The sequence below is a fragment of the Eublepharis macularius genome, chromosome 3 (assembly GCF_028583425.1).
Source record: "Eublepharis macularius isolate TG4126 chromosome 3, MPM_Emac_v1.0, whole genome shotgun sequence".
Taxonomy (NCBI): domain Eukaryota; kingdom Metazoa; phylum Chordata; class Lepidosauria; order Squamata; family Eublepharidae; genus Eublepharis; species Eublepharis macularius.
The window spans coordinates 138,751,880-138,758,910 of NC_072792.1; positions in this window are offsets into that span (position 1 = coordinate 138,751,880).

Consider the following 7,031-nt stretch of genomic DNA (forward strand, 5'->3'; position numbering starts at 1 on the left):
GAAAAAAATGGTCTGTCTGCTGGAAGCTTCTTTGAGGGGTTACAAGCCAGAAGGAAAGCCAGAAGGAGTTCAGACAGAGTTCAGACAGTCCATGCCTATGTTGCCAGGGGCTGATGAATGCTACGAAGAGAGCTTGGAATTAACACATGTTCACCGGGAATAGGGTCTCATGAACAGCTTGCTTGCAAACAGCTGATTGGGCTGTTTGTGGCTTTTTTTGGTTCGTATTGCTATTCGTGCACATCTCTACTAATAACCCAAAGGCCAGGTGGGGCCTTATCAGCCAAAAATTGTGACTGTGTCTGGTGAGGCCCCACATCAGGGGCAGGGCTGAGGCTCCAAGAGGAGGGAGGTGAACTGGCAGGCAGGGAAGGGTGAGGGGCCTTTGCTTGGAGTATAATTAATAACAAAAGCAACAAAACATGACCTGCTAATGAAAGAAAGACTTATCAACCACTTACAAACAACTTATATTGTAATTGCCAGAAGCAATTTGCTATTCAGTATTTCTTAGAACACACAGTCTTCATATAGACCCATACATAAAATGCTACTGCATAATTATAATGATGGTATAGCCCGTGAACAATTGGTATTTCTTCAGTACAGATACAATTACAAATTATTGTACAAAGTTCAAAAAGTCAACCAGTTTAGACATAAAGTACAGGTCCAAGTAGTGCAAGCAGATTAGACCATCTAACAGGCTGACCAATTCATTTGGGGGGGTCCCATTTCTGAGTCTTTATTAAAGATGGTTTTCCAACCAACATGGATTCCAAAATTCATACACCTTATATAGAAGATCATACATATATTGAGAACATATACATGTCCATTACAACCAAATCTGTACAGAATCTGTTACACTTACTTCCATTCATGTATCACTCCTATAAACGTCAGTTGCTGCTCCTAAAGAAGGCTGCATGCCCTCAAAGCCTCACACTGTCATTTATACTAATCTCACGCATGTGGCAATTGAATCTAATCTTAAAGCGATAGCTAGCCAGGAAAGCCCACCATTAGAGGAAGCATGTGTAGTCGGTGTTGATATTCAATCCTCTTGGGGCTAGGGTATTCAATTTGTATATCCAGAAAGTTTCTCTCCTCAACAAGTTCACGTTTATAGCCACCAGAAATTTTTCTTTTGAAATATACAAAACCATATACTTCAGATCCATCTCCATATGTTTCATTTCCAAAAAGTGGTTAACCAAAGGAGCCTCGACAACCTTATTCTTGATGCATGATAGGTGTTCAAGCATTCTCAATTTTACTGGCCGATTTGTTTTGCCAACATAAAGTAAGGAGCATCGGCACTGAATCCAATACACAACATTGCATGTATTACAATTGGTAAACATGAGGGTTAATTTTAGTTGTAAGGTGGAAAGATCTTGTATGCTCATAACAAGAGAACAAACCCGACAATTACCACATGCATGGTGTCCCTCTGGTAAAGGTCTATTGTTAAGTGTTTTATTGTCCAAGAATTCTGATCTAATTAGCATATCCTTAATGTTTTTAGTCCTCCGATAAGCAGCTATGAGAGGGTCACCGCAGCCTGGGATAGCCTCTACCAGATGCCAAAATTTAGTATAATCAGGGCAATTGCCAGCATCTGTGCTGCAGGTTTGATCACATTTGTGACAGCTGTTTCAACCCCCAATCCCAGGCTTTCTTGTTTCATGGTTCCTTATCTCAACAGCCCTTTCATGCCAGCTAGCCCTCCACTGGCAACTCCTGTAAGGAGGGAGGATCCAGCCCCCTTTCTGCCCATCCCTCTAGTGCTGGAAAATAGTCAGGCACCTCTAGGCTTGTGGTTGGCTTGCATTCCCATAAGGCATGAGGCCGTTTGCCCCCTTTTACTCTGTTACCCCATCAGGGCCACTGCCCATTACTTATGGGTGGGGTTTCTGGCAGCTTTTACATTCCCTTTATGCCCCTCAAAGTCCCCACAGTATCTGGCAACTTTAAGTCAGCCCAGAGAGCTTCAAGGAATTGTGGCAGCCTAAATGGCTAAAGAGGTGGCTATGGGCATCTTGCTCCTCACCATCGTATGTGCCTTACTATGGGGAATTAAGGAAGACCTCAGGGTGAGGCTCACTTTTCTCACCAACTTCAATGAAGTCTTGTTGTAGCAGGACTTGTGGGACTTGGGGCCTGACTTGCAGTTTAAAATGGGTCCTAAATATTTCTCATGCTAAAAACAGATTATATATTTTTTTAAAAAAAAGAAATTAAAATAGGTCAGTATTATTCCTCCTCCTCCTTCTTCTTTTTCCTCTTTCTACTAAACATCCATTATTTTAAAAAGGACTATGAACAGACTGAAATACTGAGGAAGAAAATCTACCATTCTTTATTATCCTTTAAGTTGTCAAAAATGGATGTGTTCACTAGGGTTTTTATAAAATGTCCTCCTGCTGAATCTTGTGTGAGGTATATAATGTATGGTGTAATATGTTAAATTTTTATTGCATTTTAATCCATTGACTTTGTGGTTTTTTATTATAATTTTACTTTGTTTTCCATTGTGTACCACTTTGAATTTTTTAAATTAAAAACACAGTATAAACATTTGGTAAATAAAAAAGTAAAAGAATAAATAAAACTGTAGGCAATAGAATTGAGAACGTTATTAGAACTGGTTAGTTAAGAAGTAACCGAGTGGCATGCAAAATTCTGACTATGAAGAATCTTTTCTGGAAGTGGAGGAGACAAGATATTGGAAATATTTTCATAGCTAGTGTTCATTGTTGCTCTCCTTATACCTTTTCCTGCTCCACTTTCTTTTGTCTATTGGTGTCATTGTATTCTTCTCACGTAAGTATTTGCTAACTTTCTTCTTACGTTGGTTCCATTACTTTAGTGATGGGGAGTCTTCCTGCTGCTGGAAGATTAGCCTTTTATGCTGTTCCTGAGGGTCTCCTGTCCCTCAGGTGCAGCATTTGGGAGAGATCAGTGGGCTGCAGTGGGAAAGAGGAGGCAGGAACATTCTGTTCCGTTGACAGAAATGCCTTGTATGAGCAGATAAGCTAGTCTGGAATCCAACCCCTTATTTGGGAACTCCAAGAGCAGGAATTGGCACAGGAGGTTTCTTGATTGCCCGGACTGTTTGTTCCATTGCTATCCTGGCTAGTCTACTGTGATGAGAAAATAGCATACCACAGGCAGTCGCACAATGTTGTGCTGCTCTAAGTGACTTTCAAAGGCCCCAAACAATTTACAGCATGAAACGTTTCTAAGGATTGGAGAAAACTGAGCTGGGGTTGTTTGAGAAGTTATTTGTAAGACTCGGAACACTATGGCTGAAGTGGTGAAGTAAAATGGCATCTCTACCAGGTTTTGCCTTCGCAAAATGCTGCTAATACTTCCTCAAAGACATAAAATAAATGCTGAGATGAGGTGACTCTGAGGCTTTTGTTTGACATTTATCTGTTTGATCTTGTCACTGATAGCAGTTTAAAGAGCAGAACCATTTGATAAATCTGTTAAAAGCTATGACCACCTGTTAATTAATTTTGGATAGTTAAACATTAAACTTCAGAGGGGATCAGAATATTCTGGTACTTCACTTGGGAGCAACCAGATGTTGGGCTGCCAGTGAGAAATTCCCCTTTCTTTAAGTGATACAGCATGTTTGATAAACTTCTGACAGAACTTTTTGTTTTTCTATTTAGCCTCATTACTGCTGTGCACAATTATTTACAATCACACTCTTGTGTTCATATGTGGTAAAACATAATTTCTGTGAATTAGTGATTAACTAAACAGAAGAATAGGCTCCATGCTTTTTGAAGTAACTGATCACATACAGAACTTGAAAAGTTAATAGGTGCCAAATAGTAACTTACTGCAATATATCCATAAAGCCAATTGGTAGCTCTTACACTCTGCCAAATGGTGAGGAAAATTGTGGTCTGTATATTTTGAAAATATACATACCACTAAAAAGAGGTGATCAATACTAGAGAGAGAGAGAGAGAGAGAGAGAGAGAGAGAGAAGTGCGTAATTGTTATTGATCTTCCTATGCAATATGCAAGAGTGAGGCAGATTGTGACAAATGATAGTTCCCATCCACTCAGGTAAACACCCCAGGACAGGTAGCCCTGACTCCATGACATTACTACAGGGAAATTATGCCTTAATTTAGCTGCTGGGGTGGATTGCCAAGGAGCAGCCTGCTGCAAAGATTGTAGCTAATACTCCTCCTCCTGGAATCATCCAATCAGAAAATCAAAAGCAGTGGTGTCTTTAGTTATTGACTGAAGATGATCTTTAGCAGCTGACATTAAAACTGGAGGAGGAAAGTATCTTAGCTGATGTCACAGGTCTGAAGGTATCTTAATTGATACGTTATAAACTTACATGTTTATTGTGCCATGGGAAATTGAAGCCAAGTTGTGCATTGCATAGGACTGCTTCATCATATATAGCAGGGGTGAAATGCAGCACAAATGGAATCTAAGTCCAAACACTGGGTAGCACTGGTTGGTTCTTAACTCTCACAACCTTTAAAATGACTTCTTCTGTTGCCTGTGTTCATTCCTTGCTACTCTGTCCAGGCATGCTTGAATCCATAGTCACCTACCCATCAGGGAATTGGAACAAAGCTGCTCTTGTTCTAAGTATGAGTGGCTTGGGAGGAGCAATAAGGAAGGAGTATCAGCAATGAGCAAGGTAACCTGGAGCACAGATACTGTGTTTGTTGCAATGGTAGGAACAACAGTCCTTTTGAATAATGTTCAGGAACATTATTTCTATTTAGTCCTGGCCAAAGACTAAGAGATATTAATAGGATTCCACTTATTCCTAAAATTCTCTTCCTCACATACAACATATATAGCTCTGCACATGTAGGAGGAGCAGATTATGCTCATAGTAATACTAAAAGAATACTTCTGATGGTCAAAATGTACATTACCTGTGATACAAGTTCTTTTTGCAGACAGACGGCACTGGGGCTCAATTCATCTTAGAAGACAATGTGGGGGAAAGGGACTTCACCCTTCCCTCTCACATCACTTTTACGAGCCAAAATGGCTGCTGAGGCCACTAGGGCCATATTTACACCACTGTGGGACTCCACATTCCCTGACTGCAAGACTCCCATCACAGATGTAGTTTGGCCCTGAGTGGACCCAAATCTTTCCCTACAGCTATATAAGAATGATCATAGTTGAACAAGTAACTGAGGCTGAGTGTAGACATGGGCATGAACAGCAATATGAACGAAAAAAGCCACGAACATTGGGTTCAGCTGTTTGCGAACAAGCCGTTCGTGAGGCCCCATTCTGAATGAACAAGTGGTCGTTGCAAAGCCTTGTTCATGCATTCATCAGCTGTTCAAGCCAGACAGTCTGGTGCCTTTCAATCAATTCCCCTGGAGGTAGGGAGGGACAGAACTCTGTATCAACTCCTTCTGGCTTTCCTTCTGGCTTTAACCCTTCAGCTTCCAGCAGACAGTCCAGTTTTTGCCACTCTGAAGAGAAAATGACAGAAAAGGGGGCAGCACTGGCTCTCCCAGTGCGAGAGGGACAGAGAGAAGTCTCTGCCAGCTCTGCCCGCTATCAGAGGGACGAGGGGAGTCCCCTTGTCCCTCTGACACCGGAGAGGACGAAGCCCTGCGGTGCCAGCTCTGCCTGCTGTCAGAGGGATGAGGGGAGTCCCCACGTCCCTCTGACAAGGGCCACGAACACCGAACATGTTCGTTAAGTGGACATCTTTGCTTCTGTTCATTGTTAATTGTTCGTGGATGGCAACGAACAACAAACAGGGTGTTCGGATTTTTTTCCTGTTCGTGCCCATGTCTAGCTGACTGTCCCTCATATATAAAAAATGTGAAATCACAAATGCATATTAATCATTCAAATATTTAATTATTTAGTATTTCTATGTCACCTTTTCAGAGTTCTGCTCATGACAGCTTACAATTAAGCCCCATAACACAAGACATTAAACCGCATGCAGCAAAAGAACTTACCCATGAAACAGAAGCAGAGTGTTAAAAAGCTGTTACGCTAAAACCTCTAATTAAAAGGTTGGGGGAAATGCGTATAAGCCTTCAGAGGGAGGGTGTTTCAAAGGTGAGTGGCCAGTATAGAAAATGCCTCGTCTCTAGTCACCACATGCCTCACCTCTGAAGACAGTTCAGGCTTGAGAGGCAGATCTTAAGTCTTGGGCTGGATACCACAGGAGAGGATGGTCCTTCAGCTACTCTGGCCCCAAGCCATTTAGGGCCTTAAAGGTAGGAACCATCTCTTTTGAAATGTAACACTTTTGAATGGTAACAAGTGCAGATCTTAAAGCATGGGAAATATGAGCCCTCTTAACTAACCTCTGATAGTAACTTGGTTGCCACATTTGGGGCAATCGATGTTTCTGAACTATTTTCAAAGGCACTGGGAAGGATGACAAAAAGGGAAGAAAAAACACAACCCTAGAGAAGAAGGGTAACCCAAGAGGTTGTTACAGAAAAGTGAGTTAAATATAACTACAAATATCATACAAGTGAATAAAACACTGATATATGATTTAATTTCTTGTTTTTAATCATACCTTTGCACTTTCATTTGTTGAATTAAATTACATATCAGTGTTCTATTCATTTCTATTATTATTTGTAGTTATATTTATTTCACTTTTTCTGTTCCAATCTACTTGGTTACCCCTATTTTCAAAGGCAGCCCCCCACACAGTGCATTACAGAAATCTAAGTTGAATGTTGTGAGAGCATAGATTATGTAGCTGGATCATGCTTTTTGAAGAACAGCCATAATTGGAAAACTAAACTGAGTTGGTAAAAGGTGTTACGTGCCACAGAGGACACCTGAATCTTCAACCATAGGCCAGAATCCAGTAGCACCCCCAAGCTATGAACCTGCTCCTTTGGGGGAGGGTAACACCCTCCAGGACAAGTGGACTACACAGACCCAGAGCAGTTTCTTCACTGACCAACAGCAGCTCAGTCTTGTTTGGACTGAGCTTCAGTTGACTGGCCCTCATCTATCTCATTATCTTTTCC